Here is a 20,628-nt window from a genome sequence, read left to right as displayed (position 1 = left end):
TAAGTAATAAACTGTACTAATCTGCTGAACCAAAATTATAAAAAAATTTAGCAAGAATCTTTATGAGTCTAGATTCAGGAAATTTTACGGATATGAATTTAGAGTTTTGTAACTCGAGTTATGATTTATTTAGTGAATATGACACAGCAGAGACAGCTTAATCAAGTGGAATAAGTAGTGAAGTTAAAGTAGACATACTTGAATTGTTGTGTAAACATGTTAGATTCTTAAATTAGTATTTACATACTACTTACTAAGCTAAAAGCTTACTTCGCTTTTCTCTTTTGTCTTATAGTGTTCTCCACTTGCTCAGAGTCAAGGATCGTGAAGATCTACCCGCACTATCATACTTTGGGGTATTTGAACTAAATGTTTTGAATTATGGCATGTATAGTAGGCAAAAATTATTTTGTTATGTGTCATATTTGTCTAGGTTTAAAATATTAGTTACTGAAGATTTCGACCAGTTACTTTGTACAAGCCATAAAAGTTGGCTAATATTGTTCAAGATATATGTTATACGATGCATTATCAAATGGGATGACATATTTCTATCTTGGTATATGTTATGTTCTGGTAATACCTTGTATCCTGTTCCGGCGACGGTAACGGGTAAGGGGTGTTACATGGGAATTATGGAACAGAGGAAGTATGTGAGGATCGCATGGTTGCCTGACAATCGTGGATCCACCGATAGCTTTTAAGCCCAATATGTAAATGAAGGTAGTTCCGCAATCGATCTACCCTTGATGTGTATCGGTTGGGTGGTTCGATATTTATATCCCCACATAATGTGTATCGGGGGACGGAGTTGGTGTGTAGTGGATGGATTATTGGGATGGGATTGCACTGTATTGCATTACATGTATAATGTATGGTGGTTGATGTATGTTTAATGTTTGTTCGAGGGATGTACAGACTGAGTTTGTTAAAACTCACCTCCTCTTTTATTTTTCTCAAGTGATGCTCAATAGGAGGTTCGATGTCTGGAGGGACTCTGGGTGGCCAGCTAGCGAGACAACTTGGACTTGTTCGTTCTACTAAAAAAAAGAGCATTTAGTTTCTGATTTATTAAGTGATTTTAGACTGGATTGTAAGAAGGCCTCCCTTTTTTGTTATTATTTGGATTATTATTTTTATGCGATGTAATTATGAGAGGTTGAACATGGTTTCTTGAATTATAGCATGTTTACTATGTTTCCGCAACTAAATTCTTAAATGATAAGTTTTCTTAAATCAAATATTTTAAACAAAGCTTTCGCAACTGAAAAGAGTGTTTTCATAGGTTAACTAAGGTTTCATATCTTAAGGAAGGGTTTTCAATGAAAATAAGGTTTTCGCTAAAACACTTCAATATGATGCGCCAGATTCGACCATAGCGTCCGGGCTGGGTTTGGGTTGTTACATTTAGTCGTATCAAAGCCCAAGTTGCAAAACACGGGCTGTAAAGTGGGCCTTATTTTTTGGTCTCTTTTTGGTTTTTTTAAAATATATATAATTTTTACAATGTCTTGGAAAATGGGAAGTCTTGCTGAGTGGCACACCGAGTCTCCGATGTCGAACCAAGTAAGTTCTTTGGATCTTAAGCCTGTTTAAATTATTATATAGTAGATAGTTAGAGGGCTACTTTAGATGATTACGTTAGAATGGAACTGAAGCCTGTAGGATCCTAAAACTGTAGAGGATTTTCTAAAAACAATCTTCTCTTAAATTATTTCCATAAAACATCGGGTTAATTATTGAACTAACTAAAACTTCATAAAATTTTTAATCCAAAAAATACGTGAATTGACGATGAGTGCTAGAAGAGGTGCGAGAGGCCGTGGTCGAGGCCGCGAAAGTGTTAGGGCTGAATCCTCGGCATCGGGCCATATGCCCAATGTTGGAGTAGAAGAGGCTACAGCCTCACCTGTGGCTGAGAATGGACAGTACGATCGGGCCACTGGGGATGATGCATTGTGTAACACCCCGGACTCGAGACCATCGCCGGTGTCGGACACGAGGGGTTAACAAGCCAAGTTCACATATTTTGCCCGCCAATTTGACATTTCGGTCAGTGGAAAACCGCATCACCATCGCTTTAAAATAATATCTCGAGTTTCAAAACTCTAAACCGGTTTCAGAATTTTCCTGAATTTAGACTCATATATCCATCCATGGATTTATTTCTAGAAAATAATATACATGTCCATGTTGAGGCCAATTATGCACTTAATACCACACAAAACAAAGATGCATTTTACTAGTTAATGCTTTGCATATTGTAGCTCAAAACTTATAATATAGCATCAAGCACTCATATGTGTGCTAGGCGAATGTGCTTACAATTTCACAATTATTCTTCAACATCTTCTTCTTTAAACAAACATATTCATCACTTACTTCATAACCAAAGCATCATGTGCAAACATATATATACATATATGAGCATGGCCGAATTTCAAGGTGTCCATAGCCATCCAAAACACAAATTTTAACTAACATGCAAGAAGCATGAACCATGCTCATGAATGCATCATGACCGAATATGACAATCATGCCCCTTTTCAACTTCAATCATGGTTAAACCAAAGAAAACTCAAAATCTTACTCAAGAGTAGACAATCCATCATTGCATGCATCATCATCAAGCTTCACACTTAGCATGCAATGGCTTTATCACCATAACAACTTTGGCCAAATACCATTTCCATGGCATAACAAGGATTTGAGCCATAGCTAACATGCACATCAAGTTAGCAACCAAAACATGCATGAAACTCCTAACACAACCTCATACATACCTTAATCTTGATGCAAATTTAGCCAAATCTCCTTCTAGATCTCTTCTAAACCAAGCATGAAGCAAAAATCCTCCCCCTTTTTCCTTAGTATTTTCGGCCAAGAAGTGAAAATAGATGAACAAATATTTTTCTTTTCTTTCTTTAGGATATTCGGCCAAGGGCTATGGAGAAAGATGAACACTTTTTTTTTTTTTTGTTTCTCATCCTACTAACATTAATTTTTTTTCCATACTCTTATTTTATTATTTCTAACATCCACCACTAGCAAAACATGTTTAAGACATGTTTTCTTTGCCCATATTCATCACCATGGCCGCCACTTCCCTCTCTTTGGGTAAATTGACATGCAAAACCATTCTTTGCATGCATGTACTATTAGACCTTTGAAGATTGGCCTATCACCTTTCAACAATGTTTCATATAAGTCCATCTAAATAAATTCACATGGAAATGATCAAATTAATGCATGCAACTTTCACACATGCATTTGCTAACATCATAAACATAGAATATAACTTCTAATTACTTATAAGACTCGGTTTAACGGTCCCGACACCACTTCCCGACTAGGGTCAAATTAGGGACGTCACACATTGTCGCAGGAAATGCTAAGGATTTTGGAGAGGGTTGCTGGGCCCAATAATGGCATGGGAAATCGGGGGTCCATTCCGGAGCGACTTCGATCAAATGGGGCTGAGATTTTTAAGGGGGTGGCTGGTATGGCTCCTAATGTGGCTGAATATTGGTTGGAGGCCACGAATAGGATAATGGAGGATTTAGACTATTCACCGGAACAAAAGTTGAAAGGGGCAATCTCATTGCTTAGGGAAGAAGCTTACCAGTGGTGGCTGACAGTGAAAAAGGGCACTCAATCCGAGCAGGTCACTTGGGGGTTCTTCAAAGCTGTGTTCCAAGGAAATTATGTAGGTGCGAGCTATACGGATGCTAGAAGGAAGGAATTTCTGAACTTGACCCAAGGAAACAAATCTGTGGTAGAGTATGAGGCAGAATTTCTGCGCCTTAGTAGGTATGCAAGAGTTATGGTGGCAACGGACTACGAGCATTGCGTTAGGTTTGAGGATGGACTTAGAGATAGCCTCAGGGTTTTGATAGCTTCATAAAGGGAGTGAGTTTTCTCAGAGTTAGTAGAGAAAGCAAAGATAGCGAAGGAGGTAAAGTGCACTGAGCACCTAAATAGGGAAAAAGAAAGGGGTAAGAGTAAAAGGCAGGCTGAGACTCCTAGTGTTGGACAGATGCCTAGGGCTAGGGCCAGAGTTAATGGGATAGTTGGAGGAGGGCCCCCTGCTGTTAATCCAGGGGTGCCACATTGTGCTGATTGTGGGAGAAGCCATGGAGGCGAGTGTTGGAAGAGGATGGGAGCTTGTTTAGCTTGTGGATCTACGGAGCATAGGATCAGGAATTGCCCTAGAATGTCAGGTCAGGTGCCAGTCATGGACCGAGGTGGTTGTAGCCACCGAGGGGTGGTCAGCAACAGCCGAGAGGCCGTGATTAGGCTAGGGGTGGAAAAGGTTTGGGTCGTAGAGTATTGGGCATAGGTGCTGGGCATGCTGAGGCGAGGCAGTCAACTTTGGTCTATGTAGCACGTCGTCAAGAGGATGGAGAAGCTCCAGAGGCGAATAATGGTACATACTTACCCATAGTGTGCTATTTACCTAAGTAGGAATTAGAGTGCGCAGCGAAAGTGTGGTGTGGTAGTCTGTGTTAGTAGTTGGAAATTTTAAGGACGAAATTTCTTTTAAGGGGTAGAGTTGTAACCCCCCAAATTTTGGGCCTAGATGAAATGGGCTTTGGGTCTCATAAAATTTTTAAGTGAGCAAGAAAATAACAAATGACATGTTGGCTTTAAGGATTTAAGGAATTTGAAGTGTCAAGGTAAGTTGGAGAAGTTCTGGGTTCAAGTTTTGTGGTGGAGGAATTTTAATTTAATTATTAAAGGAATCAGGGTTGGGAGTAGTTGGGCTTTTAAATAAAGATAGGGGAAAATGGCATCAAAAAATCCTTGTGGAGGAGTGGCTAAATGACGCCACTTAGGGTGTAAAGAGGTGGCGTTAGTAGATAGCAAAGAGATTCGAGGTTCGAATACCAGCTTAGTATTTTTTTTAGGAGTTTAATTTTGGCCTTCTAGAAGGTTGGAAGTGGCGTGAAGATGGACTCCAAGGGGAGTGTCCAGAAGAGAAAATTTAGGAAATAGATTGAGAAGTTATCAGGGAGAAAAATGAGGAGATGAGAAGGGGGGAAGTGATGGAGCCAAATGGGGAATTGAGGGTCAGGCAATTCGGCTATAGGGGCTATAAATAGGTGCCAAATGGGGGGTGCCAGGCTAATACCGAATTCCCTTCACCTTGTTGTCAGAAACCCTTTTTACTAAAAGTCGAAAACCCTTTTTTTACTTTCTTTCTTTGTGCCAATTTTCCCTCTTTTTCTCTACACAATTTTCTTTGTTCCAGTTTTGGGTTAGCCGATTCCTTCTTTTACTCTTCTTCTTTAATTTGTGCCAAATAAACCTTATTCACCATACTAGTTTGAAAGCCGAAAAGCCGAATCTCCCTTGGGCCGATTACTCTTTCAATGTAAGGACCTTGTCTCTTTTTTCTCTAGTATTGTTAATACCGATTACTTCCCTCCCTTACTATTTTTAATCAACTTTGGTAGGGAATTAGTATCAGATCTCGGGTTTTAGCTCTCTGCCGAATTGCTCCTTAAGTGTTTTGTGGTTTGGTAAGTATTCCTCTCTTATTGACTAAGATTGGCCGAATGATCTTAAGTGAGATAAGGGTGTGAATTATGTTGGATGGTAGTCCCCTAGTATTTGGTTTTAATGAGTAAGATTAATTCAGATCTAAGGAATACGTGATCAAGGAAAAACTATTAGGGATTGGTGTTCAAGGTAAGGTTAAGGTGAGGTTTCGATTTTTTGGGTAAAATATGTGTTAAGCATACAATTAATGGAAGGGTGATATCATTTGTAGGTTGGTGACTAAGAGAATCGCAGCACTCTTGCTTACCAGGTGTGTACTTACACTGCACACACAAGTAGATCGGTAAAAGCCGAAATACTGAAAAACTGAAATGCTGAAAAACTGAAAGTTTGGCTACGGTAGTCTTGCGAGTGTGAGAACACTCGTAAAAGGGAGACCGATAGGTTTCCAGAGGCCCATGGGCGATTCAATGGACTTGGGTTGTGAATAGGCCAAATGGGTCGGAATGGGCTAAATGGGCTCAAGGGGAAAAATTTGATAAGTGATGCTATGTGATAGAAAATTTGTATGTGAGCATGAATATAATATGATTTGGGCCGGATGGGCCATAGAAATGAGATTGGGCCTAATGGGCCATATGAATGTGAATTGGGCCTGATGGGTCATTTGAACGTGAATTGGGCCAGATGGGCCATATAAATGAGATTGGGCATAGTGGGCCATATGCATGTATGTAGGGGTTTTGGGCTTAGTATATGATGACTACATAAAACTTAATTAAATTTTTGAGACTGTGGACAAGTCATAGGGGTAAGGTGTGGCAACGGGTATATGGATGTCTAGGATTGGCTCTAGGGAGAGCTTGGTACTTAAGCGGTCATAAGGACCCACCTCCTCTTCTCTGGAATCCTACCTGGTGCATAGTATTCGTTCATCTTAGCTCACGGGATTTGTTAACGAGGCAAGGTAAGTGAAAACCGTAATAAAGAGAAAATTATCAAAATGCCTCTAAGGGCGAAAATGACCAAAATACCTCTATGTGTTGAATGTAAGTTTAATGGATGTGACATGCATATCTGTTGCATACAAATGATATTATGCTTAGGTTGCATATGGGTTGGGAATTATGGAATAGAGGAAGTATATGAGGATCGCATGGTTGCCTGACAATCGTGGATCCACTGATAGCTTTTAAGCCCAATATGTAAACGAAGGTAGTTCCGCAACCGGGCTACCCTGGATGTGTATCGATTGGGTGGGTCGATATTTATATCCCTACATGATGTGTATCGGGGGATGGAGTTGGTGTGTAGCAGATGGATTATTGGGATGGGATTGCACTGTATTGCATTACATGTATGATGTATGGTGGTTGATGTATACTTAATGTTTGTTCGAGGGATGTACACACTGAGTTTACGAAAACTCACCCCTTCTTTTATTTTTCTCAGTTGATGCTCAATAGAAGGTTCGATGTTTGGAGGGACTCTGGGTGGCCAGCTAGCAAGATAGCTTGGACTTGTTCGTTCTACTAAAAAAAAAGAGCATTTAGTTTCTGATTTATTAAGTGATTTTAGACTGGATTGTAATAAGGCTTCCCCTTTTTGTTATTATTTGGATTATTATTTTTATGCGATGTAATTATGAGAGGTTGAACATGGTTTCTTGAATTATGATAAGTTTTCTTAAATCAAATGTTTTAAACAAAGCTTTCGCAATTGAAACGAGTGTTTTCATAAGTTAACTAAGGTTTTATATCTTAAGGAAGGGTTTTCAATGAAAACAAGGTTTTCGTTAAAACATTTCAATGTGACGCACCAGATTCGGCCATAGCGTCTGGGCTGGGTTTGGGTGTTACAGGCTGGGACACAAACGTGTGTCCCTATTTCAAATGCCGACACGGCCTAAGACACGGGTGTGTCTCTTGGCCGTGTGACTCCTGTAGTTTTGAAAATTTTAAATGTTTTCGAAATATTTTCTGAGTTTCTAATTTAGTCCCGATTTGTTTCTAAAGTGTATTTTGGGCCTCGAGGGCTCGTATTAGGAACAATATGTATGATTATAATTAGTTTCTGACATGAATGTTATATATTATGAAATGTTTGAATTTTCTGTCTGTTTAAATTGTAAAATTCGGTAATAATCTATAACCCTGTTCCGATTCGAGCTAGGGGTGTTGCAATAACTCTTGAAAAGAGTTATATTTCAGGCTTCTAAACTGAAGTATTAGCTTGTAATTAAGAAAATATGCTTGCATTTTAGGCTTATTAATAGAGCATTAAATACTAAAGCTTGGATTGTGTTTTAACTATAAATTTATGTTACTTTTAATTGTTGGAAAGATGTTTGGTAGTCTTTGGTAGTAGGTACAGGTAGGATGAAAGAGGGAAGAAGAAGGAAAACAGGAAGAGTAAAAGAGAATGAAGGAGGTGAAACATTGCTATGGAAAATGGTGGGATAGATTGCCAACAGAAATGTCATGGCATTTCTAGGAAGATGACATAGCACTCAATCCACGTCACACTCAGCCAACTATACATGTACCAGATAAATCATCCTAAAAAAGAGGAGAAAAATATGTGTGCTGAGAGGGACATATCTACCCTGTAAAAGGAAAAGAGAGAAGGGAAGAAGGACACACGGATTGTGAGGAGAAAAGAAAAGAAATAGAGCAGTTTCTCTCTCTACAACAAAATCCTATAGAGAAATTGCATGAAAAGCTCATAAGAGAACAAGAGGGTAGCAGCTAAAAAGAGATCACATATGCGATGAAGCAGAAGAGAAATCTGCCTTGGGTTTTCCGTAAAATCTTAAGAAGAAGTTGGATAGTAGTAAGAAATTCTTGCAGTTCTACCTTTGTTCTGTTTTTTTTTTTGTTTTAATTTTCATGATTCGTAAATCTTGAAGAATGTTGATGAATGGTTTAAATTTGGATTTCATTATGCAACCCATGAGCTAATTATCTTTGGGTTGGAATTATTTGGGTGAATATTGAATTATCTGTAATGCCCATGATATGATTTTGATTACAATTACTGTTTCATTCAATCTATGCTTATTTTGGATGCATGCGTGCAAGCTCTAGGCATATTTGACTGTATGTTATGTTCTTAGATGGATTTGAATATGAAAGGATTAAATACATCAGATTATTAATCGATTGATACACGTGAGTATTCAAAAGAATAATTGCAGCACTCTAGACATTGAAGTTGTGATCTATACAAGTGAAGAACGTTAGTATGGTTATCATTCATGAGTCTTGTTGACATACACAGACTCAGGATAATAACTAAAGTCTAACTTTCGAAATAAGTAGACTATAGTAGTAAAACTCTAGGTAGTAGTTAGTCAAAATTTTGCCATTGCATTATTATGTTATGAAAATATTCCCTGAGTAATTCCAACCTTTATCATTTAACAACAGAAATACTCTTTACTTATTCTTTGTGAATTGCCACGACATTTAGATTGTTTTGTCATTTTTTCAGTTATAATTGATATTATTAGTTCATTAATTAATTCTCTTCGTCAATTTATACTCTATTTCTTTTTCATAGTTTAATTAGTTAAATCCACGGTAATACTTTACCAACCATATTCACTCATCATTATATTACTTGAATTGACATGTATACTTGCACATTTGCATTACATATTTACACGCAACACATGGCCATGGACTTTTCCTTTCAAAATTTGTGGTTAAAGTCCTGACAGACCCCTTTTTGATTACACTGCAGTGAACCGACATAGACTCATTTAACAAACCTTTTATGCATTAACCTCACTCAGGACTTGACACTTTAATTCATTATCATACACCCAGTCTAACACTTATCTCATAACATATATTCCATACAAATCAAGTATGTTAACCATAGTAAACATTCACATAATAGCATAGCCATCTTGCTTTGTTTTCCTAGTTTCGATTTCATAGTTTGTTCAATTTCCACAGTAATACCTCATATGAATAGTATTCATTTAAGAGTCAACTTAGAGACTCATCTGACTACTACGGATATCAACTTGAACTCTAGATCTAACATCTAACATGAACTACAGCAACTACTGCTTATAAGACACATGAGCACCATTAAAACTCCTTCGTATAACCTTTACCACCATCTCAAACCCAAAGAACCCTAAAACAAAGCCTCACTTTTTCATCTTACTTTTCACATGCAATAAACTCAGACTTACTATTTTAGAATTCAATATGCAAGACTATAATACTTACCCAAGATATGAACCAACCTTCTGCGTGAATTTTGATCCTTAGATTTAACTTAACAAGAGAATCTATTCTTAGCTCCAAGGAAAATCAACCATAGCACCTTGAATGAGAAAAAGAGGAAAAAACCCCTCCTTCAAACTCATATCAGTATATATATGACCCATGTTCTCATAGTGGGATTTGACACGTGTTACAAACTTTAAAAACTACATTATAAATGGTTTACAACTGTAGAGAAAAGTATACGAGAATCTAACATCTTTATATATATTTGATTCATCCCTTTTTGTTTCATTCCTAACCACCTTGTTAGAATGAAACTAGCATAGTAACTGAACAAGCTTGGCCTACAATACCTTTGGCAATAACCTAACAATCCTCAATACTCTTACCAACCTCCTCTTCTATATGACTCAGCACATTCTAAGAATACTTCTTACAATATTCTAAGGTCTATTATGTACCCAATCCATAAGCCAAAAGTATCAATTGGGCGAATAGAACCACGCCACTTAGATTACTCTTAAAGTACTATCCAAACTCAGGTCTCGCCTAAATTGGGTGTTACAGTAGTGAACTGTGATTTTTTGCTAAAATGAGCTAAGATTTGTGAATGATAAATGGTAACTTGGTTAGCTTAATAATAAGTGGAATTATGAAAAGCACAAAAAGTGCAATGAGTACAAGAAAACCATGTTGGGAGCATTAAGTGCTAAAATACTTTAATAAGTGAATCTGTTATTTGAATTGAACAAAATAAGAAGTTGAATGGATGCAAAGAGATATAATGATGTGACTTGGAAATCTGCCTCATATCATAAAGCATGATGTATCTCTATGTGTATGTGAACATGAGAACTATGTGGAAGTGCTAATATGATTATATAATGTAATTCCCTCGTAAACTTAGTGATTGGTGAGGATACAATTGCAAGCCATAGGCGTCATTACCGCGAGTATGCTAGAACATGCAGTTTTGGGTTTAAAGCCTTAAGGCATAACACTTTTTTTCGTTATGGATCGAATTTCTATAGTCTTAAGATGTAAGCACTTTTAACGTGTCATTCTTGGTGTGCTTGATTAGGATCTTGCATATCTAAATTTTATCTTACTAAGGTTTAATAATGGATAAATGAATTAAAAGTTTGGTAATAAGATTTGAATACGAATGTAAATTGTAGTAAGTGAAATTGAGTAACATAAGCTAAGGGTACAACTAATAAGAAAGACTATGAAAATTCATCAAAATGCTTAAAAGACTTGGCTATTAGGATGATGAAACTTCATACTTAACTTCTCGCATATGCTTACTCTAAAAAAATACAAATATAATCAACAATGTAAGCACAACATAGCTTTTAGCATGACGGTGTCAAATTATAATATAGTTGTTATAATGAAACAATTTAGCAAGTATTTCAATGATCGTTCTTTCATAGGGATTGATATAGGAACTATGCAATAATCGAATAACTTACTGATCAAGCAATTACTAATCTATTCAATGCAAGAAAAATTAGTTCAAATAAATTAACACATCATAAAATAACTAACCTAACTTATTGAACAACTACTGTAAGCTATGTAACACTTGTTTATTGAACAAGTACTGTAAGCTATGTAACACTTGTTGCCCGGCTCGATCGCGAGTTTTAGTTACAAGATGCTACAATTGTTATCAAAACAACTAATGTCAAATACACCATAAAAAAATCATTCAAACATTCCATCATGTCCTAAACACTGATCGCGTGATTCGTAACAAGTAATAAATATTTATAATGAAGATCAAACCTAGACTAAATATTATCACGACGAAAAGGCAAGCGCACCTATCGAACAATAGTATAGTAATGGCAAGACCGGGATATCATACCTAAGGGAACCAAAAGTACTAGTAATAACTATCTTTTTATAATCTAGCCTAAGAATAAAAGGGTTTGTTTTAATTAACTAATTATTTAAACTAAGAACGCACAGAGAAAAGAATTGGGGAATTGCTTTTGGGAAAATTGATTGACTTGAGACAATACCTAAGGAAAAATCCACCTAGACTTTACTTGTTATTCTGGCTCCAAATCGGACGATTTATTCATTCAACTTGTTCCGTAGAGATCCCTAAGTTATGTTATTATCCCTATTCAAGACTAATAACGTCTAATCCCTAGATTGAATAATCGAGATTTTTCTCTAATTAATACTCTAGGGTTGCATTAACTTGATCTATGGATCCCCTTATTAGGTTTCACCCTAATCCGGCAAAATCTTGTCACCCTATTTCTAGGCGCGCAATCAATTCCGCTTAATTATGGCAAATGTACTCTTAGACAGGGTCTATTCCTCCTCTGAATAAGAGTATGTCTTGAATCAATATCCTGGGATATCAAAGCAAGAATTAAGTACACATAATTAAGAACAAGTTAAATATTTTTCATACAATTTAGAAAACAATAACAAGATTCATCTTAAGTTTCATTCCCCTTAGGTATCTAAGGGATTTAGTTCATAATAAAATAAGAGTACATCTCAAAAGTATAAAAATAACAAAACATAAAGAAAACCCAAAACTCCTGAAGGGGAATTGAGAAGAGATCTTCAGTCTTGATGATGAATCTGACTTCTGAGATGGATCAATTGGCTTCCTTTGGGTAATTCCTTACCCCTCTTCTCCGTCTCCCCTTTTCTCCTCCTCTAGTGCGTATTTATAGGCTTTGGAATGCCTAGAAACCCTCCAAAGTGGCATTTTCCGAATTGGACTTAACTTGGGCTCCGCAGGGACACGCCTGTGTGACACGACCATGTGACGTGATTGCTAGGCCGTGTTCGATCCATTAAATTACACAGGGCCGTGTGGGTCAATGGCCAGGCCGTGTGAATTGTGAAAGCCTTTGTCGACACCCTCGAAAGACACGGGCATGTGAGCTACCCGTGTGGCAAGGCTTAAGCCGTGTCATCTTCTCGATTTGGTCTGATTTGTCCCTTTTTGGCTCGTTTTTGGCTTTTTTTTTTACTCTTGGTGCTCTCCTGAGTACAAAACATGAAATTAAAGCATTAGGAGCATTAAATTCACCAACTATAATGAGAAATCATCTATAAAATGCATTAAACATGGGGTAAAAATATGTATAATTTATGGTTTATCAAATACCCCCACACTTAAGCATTTGCTTATCCTCAAGCAAAATTTTCAACTCATAATTAGAATAAATCCTTCTCAACTTATAATTTCTATCAATAAAATCTCAAATTAATCCATAGTAATCATACATTGAGAATTTAACTAAAAGAACATAAAGTTTCAATCATTCCAAGTTGAGCATTTTATCCCGAAAATATAAGTGTCTTCCCTCATCTAAGTAATTACCTTTAATTCAGAATATCACAGAGTTTTATATCCTCACTAAAGATTCACTCAAATCACTCGAGGTGTTTTAAGGACAATAAAGGAAGCACTCAATAGTCAATAATGGAAAGTCATTACCATAGGCTTGCGTGAAAATCAAATCTCCACCACTTTAATTTTAAGATGATACATCAATCAAAAGGTCTTTAGAGGGTTGTAATGAGGCTTGGTTTGGGGGTGTGGTCACAAGTTGAAAGAAAGGGTTAGAATCGAGATTGAATTGAAAAGTTGCCTAACTAGAAAAAGAGTTAATTTTCACTTACGTACAACAGAGCTTCTCTCAGAATATGAAATTACAAATATGCATACATAGTAGTGTTTTTTTTTTAAGAACAAGCTAAATAATATAGACTAAATATCAAGAACAAAACATAACTAGGCAATCCATTCAACTCAAATCTCGACAAAAATAGGGATTAATTTAGGGGATTTCAACAATAATGGGTTAAAGGTTAATATTAAGGGTAACACAAGAATTGGTTTGTTGGGCTCAAAGGGGTTTACTAGGGGTTAATCGTGGAGGTAGGCTTTTCATGGCATGAGTGGGTTAATCCTAAGTGCCTTAATCATTTTGATATATCAAATCAAATAGTGTGGTCTCAACATGCATAATCAAGTAAGTTCTAGAATAACAGTTCAATACTAACGCACTCAAAGCAATAATAAAAGTGAGCATGAAAGGATGAATAGATGCTCAAAAGGCTCAAAAATCTCACAAACAATTATGGCTTTTTGATGTTTAGACTCGTGAATTCTAATTCAAAGTAATACCTAGACTTGGGGAAACAACCTATAATTTAATTTCTTAAAAATCAACTTATCATGCTTGATTCTCTAATGTCTTAAAGTTTAAATAATCAAGGCATAAATCCCTATGTCTTAATTCAAAATATATCAATCAAAATCATAAATCAATTAAAATTTATCCTAAATATGATATGCAAGTTTTTCATGAGAACAAGGTGATTATTCAGGGATCTTTTTCTGATAGTGAAATAAATACCCCCCACACTTAAGATGTACATTGCCTTCAATGTACAATGATAGATGTTAGAGAATAAAAATAAGATAGGGAGAGAAGTGAAACTTCCTGTATGATGAATTCCTCGAACTTAGAGTTTTGGAGAGTGATCGGTTTGAGAGTGGAGGAGGATAATTCGGCAGTCGTAGAGGTTCATTAGGCTATAAGTCCTGTTCCAAAAGAATATTATATCTAGTGGTAGCTATGGTCGTGGTCAAGCAGGACATGGCAGTCGTGGAGAACTTTCCCTGGTGGAGTTGTAGTTCCTATATGATGATGAGCTTAGGAGTTCTATATAACTGTGATAAAATCAGGAACTTTTTAGGAGATATTAGGAAGTATAAGGATTCAAAAAAAAATCGAAATAAAGAATAAAAGTAAAATTCTAAAATCTAATAAAAATAATAGAAATAGTTTCAATAATAAGTAAAAATAGAAAATAATAAATAAATATTTCTAAACATCTTTATCGGTGGATGGTTCGCGAGGTGGGACTGGCGATGAGATGGGAAGGTGCTGACAACTCTGTTGTAGAGTAGCATCAATGTTGTCAAATTGTTGAAAACACTGAAGCTCGAATCGGGTGAGGTGCTCAGAGATGTTAGCATATGAAGCAGCCACATGAACTGGACGAGAGGGTAGTGGTGGCTGAGAATAGGGATCAGGGAGTAGAGAAGGGGAGATTTCGGCTAAGAATTTTGAAAGGAAGAAGAAAATGAACAGTGATTTGCTTATATAGGGGAGGGCCACACGGCCTAGGGCCATGCCCGTGTACTTATGAGGGTGAGCCCGTATGTTTCGAATTTTGCAATTTTAGGTCATGATTGGCTATTCTCCCACGCCCGTATGTCTTGGGCGTGTGTGGTACACGGCCATATCATACGGCCGTGCCTAGCGTTGATCACTTCTCTCCCGCCCATGTTAAGGTACCACGCCCGTGTATTGTTATCCACGGCTTAACGGCACGGGCGTGTCTCACGCCCGTGTCGAAGAAACAGAATTGAGGCTTGTCCCTAGCACGCCCGTGGGTTTCCATTCCCACACCTGTGTACGTATCAAGTTCACTCACGGCCATGTCACACGGTCGTGGGGATTTATTACATCCCGTGTTTTGGGGAAATCATTTACCTTGTTTTCGCACGATTGTATCGTACGGCCATGTTTCCCTCTATGTTGGGCACACGGCCTTAAACACGACCATGTTGCCGGTCGTGTGGTGCTAGGAACCTGTGCTTCAAATACTCTGTTAGTGACCTAAATGTTTAAAACTTGAATTTAAAATAATTTAAAATGGATAGTACTCGGGTTGCCTCCCGAGAAGCGCTTGTTTATAGTCTAAGCTCGACTTACCTCTCTGTTGATTTATCATGGTGGTTTGAGGAATTCATACTCCTCGTTCCTGCTGTCAATCTTAAAATAAGGTTTTAATCGGGTGTTGTTTACCTTAAAAGTGCCAACTTGGGATGACTCACCTCAACCGTACCGAATGGGAAAATACTGAGTACCGTAAGAGGGATTTTCTCATTTGGTGTGGTAGTGACAATGTGGGGATCTGGGCATCTAGTAATACTTTATCGCCAACCTGAAGTTGATTAGGAGAGGTATCGGGCTTGTTTTGGCGTAGTTTCAGTTTATCACGTGTTCTCAATTTGTGTGCTCGCCATTCATCTAGCTCCTCTATTTGAAGCCTTCGTTCCTCATGGGTGTCTTTGTTCTCTATATGATAATAGTGCACTATCTCCGTTGTCTTGGTTTGAGGGGGTTCCTGCAAGGATGATTGAGTATTAGTTTTATCATCGATAGGTTTTATAGCATTATCTTAAGTTTTAGAGGTTTTGACTGAGTCACGTGCTTGAAGTGTTACTGCGTCGTCACCTGCACGAAGTGTTAGCTCTCCTGTGCCTACATTAATAATGGTTCTGGCAGTTGCTAAAAAGGGTCATCCTAAAATTAAAGGTACCTCGTTATCCTCATCCATATCTAAGACGATAAAGTCTACTAGGTAAATAAACTTATCAATTTTAATAAGAACATCTTTAATAATACCCTTAGGAAATCTAACTGCTTTGTCAGCCAATTGTATACTCATCCTAGTCTGTTTGGGTTTACCGAGACCGAGTCGTTTAAACATTTTATATGGCATAACATTTATACTTGCCCCTAGATCAGCTAAAGCATTATTCACAGATAAACTACCAATTAAGCAAGGAATTGTAAAATTCCCTAGATCTTTCAATTTGTTAGGTAGCTTATTCTTTAGAATAGCTGAGCAGACTGCATTGAGTTCCACATGCGATGTAGCGTCTAATTTCCTTTTATTGCTCAGAAGTTCCTTTAAGAATTTTGTTGAGTTGGGCATCTGTGAAAGAACTTCAATAAAGGGTAAGTTAATATGTAATTTCTTTAAGAGTTTGACAAGCTTACCGAATTGTTCTTCTGTTCTGTCTTTCGTCATCGCTTTAGGATATGGCACACGAGGTTCATGATTCGTACTTACTTGTTTGGAATCTTATTGTTTACCTCTTCTCGTTCTTTGTTCATCACGTTGTTTTGCTGTATTTTTGGCTCGGGTGCAACGAATCTGTCCTTATTTTGAATGCTAATTGCATTGAGGTGTTCCCTCGGATTAGGTTCAGTATTACTTGGTAAGCTACCTTGTAATCGTTCGGAGATTAGTTTGGACAGCTGGCCTATCTGAGTTTTGAGTTTTTGGATCGATGCTTGTTGATTCTTAAGATTTGTCTCAATATTTTGGAAATGGGTTTCTAACACCAAGATGAATTTAGAAAGCATCTCTTCAAGGTTTGGTTTCTTCTCTTGTTGATAAGGTGGCTGTTGAAAACCCTGAGGATTTTGTGGCTTTTGATTCCCTTGACCACCCCAGGAGAAATTTGGGTGGTTCCTCCAACCTGCATTATAGGTATTACTGCATGGGTTATTTTGAGATCTAAAGTTATTATTACCCATGTAGTTGACTTGTTCCTCTTTGGTTGTGGGATTGAAGGATTGATATTCTGTATGCACACCTCCTCTGCTTGAGTCACACCTCATTACTGTATGTACCTGCGTAGAACCAAGAAAACTATTAATCTTTTTATTGAGAAGCTCTAACTGATTTGACAGCATAGTAACTGAGTCGATGTTATAAACGCCGGCTGTTTTTGTTGGCTTAGTCCTCATGACTTGCCAATGATAGTTATTCAGTGACATGTCTTCAATGAATTCATAAGCCTCTTTAGGTGTTTTGTTGTTGATGGTTCTGCCAGTAGCTGCGTCAACCATTTGCCGAGTCGAGGGATTTAGACCATTGTGGAATGTTTGTACTTGAAGCCAAAGCGACAACCTATGGTGAGGGATCCTTCTCAGTAAGTCCTTGTATCTCTCCCATGCATCGTAAAGTGTTTCTAAATCCATCTGCATAAAAGAAGAGATATCATTACGTAATTTAGCCGTTTTAGCCGGCGAAAAATATTTTAGTAAAAATTTCTCGGTCATTTGTTCCCAAGTAGTGATAGACCCTCATGGTAACGAGTTCAACCACTGTTTAGCTTTGTTTCTCAGTGAAAAGGGAAATAACCGAAGACAAACGGCATCATCAGAAACGCCATTGATTTTGAATGTATCGCAAAATTCCAGGAAATTTGCTAAGTGAGCGTTGGGATCTTCATCCTGCAAACCATCAAACTGAACAAACTGTTGTATCATCTGAATAGTGTTAGGTTTTAATTCAAAAGTATTTGCAGCTACAACAGGTCTAACTATGCTAGATCCAGTTCCTGTTAAAGAAGGTTTAGCATAATCATACATAGTACGTGGAGTAGGATTTTGATTAGCCGCAATTGCAGAAGGTAGCTGATTGCCTTGGTTTTCAGCCATCTCATTGATTGGGGTTTGAGTATCGTCTTCTCGCACGTTCTCCGTGTATCGTAAACTACGCCTTATTTCTCTTTGATTTTTGCAAATTCTACGATCGATTTCTTCGTCAAAAAGTAATGGTCCTGACGAGTTTCTTCTAGTCATAAACTATAAAAACTTGCCAAGAGATAGAAAAAGTAACTTAATAAATAATAAAATAAAATAAAATTGCGAGAAAAATAAATGGCTAAAGTAATAAAAATTTAGTGTTCCTAATATTTTAGTTCCCCAGCAACGACGCCAAAAACTTGATCGTGTGATTCGTAACAAGTAATAAATATTTATAATGAAGATCAAACCTAGACTAACTATTATCACGATGAAATGGCAAGTGCACCTATCGAACAATAGTATAGTAATGGCAAGACAGGGATATCGTACCCAAAGGAACCAAAAGTACTAGTAATAACTATCTTTTTATAATCTAGCCTAAGAATAAAAGGGTTTGTTTTAATTAACTAATTATTTAAACTAAGAACGCACAGAGAAAACAATTAGGGAATTGCTTTTGGGAAAATCGATTGACTTGACACAATACCTAAGGAAAAATCCACCTAGACTTTACTTGTTATTCTGGCTCCGAATCGGGCGATTGATTCATTCAACTTGTTCCGTAGAGATCCCTAAGTTATGTTATTATCCCTATTCAAGACTAATAACGTCTAATCCCTAGATTGAATAACCGAGACTTTTCTCTAATTAACACTCTAGGGTTGCATTAACTTGATCTATGGATCCTCTTATTAGGTTTCACCTTAATCCGACAAAATCTTGTCACCCTATTTCTAGGCGCGCAATCAACTCCACTTAATTATGGCAAATGTACTCTTAGACAGGGTCTATTTCTCCTCTGAATAAGAGTATGTCTTGAATCAGTATCCTGGGAATTTAAGTACATATAATTAAGGACAAGTTAAATATTTATCATACAATTCAAAAAACAATAACAAGATTCGTCTTAGGTTTAATTCCCCTTAGGTATCTAAGGGGTTTAGTTCATAATAAAATAAGAGTACATCTCAAAAGTATAAAAATAACAAAACATAAAGAAAACCCAAAACTCCTGAAGGGGAATTGAGAAGAGATCTTCAGTCTTGATGATGAATCCAGCTTCTGAGATGGATCAATCGGCTTCATTGGGGTAATTCCTTACCCCTCTTCTCCGTCTCCCCTTTTCTCCTCCTCTAGTGCGTATTTATAGGCTTTGGAATGCCTAGAAACCCTCCAAAGTGGCCTTTTCTGAATTGGACTTAACTTGGGCTCAGCAGGGACACGCCCGTGTGACGTGATTGCCAGGCCGTGTTCGATCTGTTAAATTGTACATGACCGTGTGGGTCAATGGCCAGGCCGTGTGAATCGTGAAATCCTTGGTCTACACCCTCGAAAGACACGGGTGTGTGAGCTGCCCGTGTGGCAGGGCTTAAGCCGTGTCATCTTCTCGATTTGGTCCATTTTGTCCCTTTTTGGCTTGTTTTTGGCTCCTTTTGACTCTTAGTGCTCTCCTGAGTACAAAACATGAAATTAAAGCATTAGGAGCATCGAATTCACCAATTCTAATGAGAAATCATCTATAAAATGCATTAAACATAGGGTAAAAATATGTATAATTTACGGTTTATCAAACACATTAATAATATGATATACAATTAAATTTGAGCCTTAATTGTGTTTACGAAAGCTCTTTTATAGACCCGAGCAGGAAATTGAACCAAAACATAAAGTTTTAAAAATTCAGGGTCGATGTTGTAATGTCACCTTCTCCAAGTTGTGACGTTGCCAAACAATTTGTCACACTATGACATCAGGCCACTTGACGCTGTGATGTTACATACAGTCGATCGGTGTTGCTACGAGGAAATGTGGTCGTCGTGTAACACCCCAAAAAAAAGCCTAAGAGTGGTATTTTAGGGATTATAGCTTTAGAGTGTTCGAAATTTTATCACATGGTACACCATTGATGTTTTCAACAATGATTCTTAGAAAATTAAATCAATTTTTGAAAAAGTGTTTTAACGACCATTAATTTTAAAAAAAAGGATTGATTTTTAACAAGGTCAAAATTAAGAGTGTTTATGTTGTAGTTAGATCAAAATTTAAAATTGAACCTAATATCACCCCCATCAACAATTTTCACGTTAGTTTTCCTCCTTTACTTGGTTTGTGCCATCTCTTATTTATCCAAACAAATTCCATTCAATTTTTTATTACCAATCTATATTACTTTGATTTCTATCAACACCCAAGCCTTAAAACTCCATAGATTTCAAGAAAGACACTAAAAATCACCATAGTTTTCTCTTCATTATCAAGTTGTGGGTTTTTCGAGTTTTTGACAAAACCTCTATTTTTCTTCCACCAAAGGTAAAAATTCATTTCCCTATTAGTTTTAGTGTTATTGGATCCTTAAAATTGAGTACTTAACCATTAAATTGTAAAATTTGAATAAAATTTGAAAATGGGGTCGTTAATGGCAAATTTAGGGTTTTTGAGTAAAACTATGATTTTAAAGTGCTTTTCAATTAATTTTGATGTAATTAGAAGGTTTC

General features: G+C 37.0%; 1 non-coding gene across 1 annotated transcript; it reads left to right on the top strand.

Moving 5' to 3' along the window:
* Positions 1–17,507: 17,507 nt before the first annotated feature.
* On the top strand, positions 17,508–17,614 carry LOC128291393 (small nucleolar RNA R71). The gene has a single exon (XR_008281167.1). It is a non-coding gene; the product is annotated as a small nucleolar RNA R71 (small nucleolar RNA).
* Positions 17,615–20,628: the final 3,014 nt, after the last annotated feature.

The sequence above is a fragment of the Gossypium arboreum genome, chromosome 3 (assembly GCF_025698485.1).
Source record: "Gossypium arboreum isolate Shixiya-1 chromosome 3, ASM2569848v2, whole genome shotgun sequence".
Classification (NCBI taxonomy): Eukaryota; Viridiplantae; Streptophyta; class Magnoliopsida; order Malvales; family Malvaceae; genus Gossypium; species Gossypium arboreum.
Note: the sequence above shows the minus strand (reverse complement) of the source record. Positions and strands in the feature narration are given on the sequence as shown.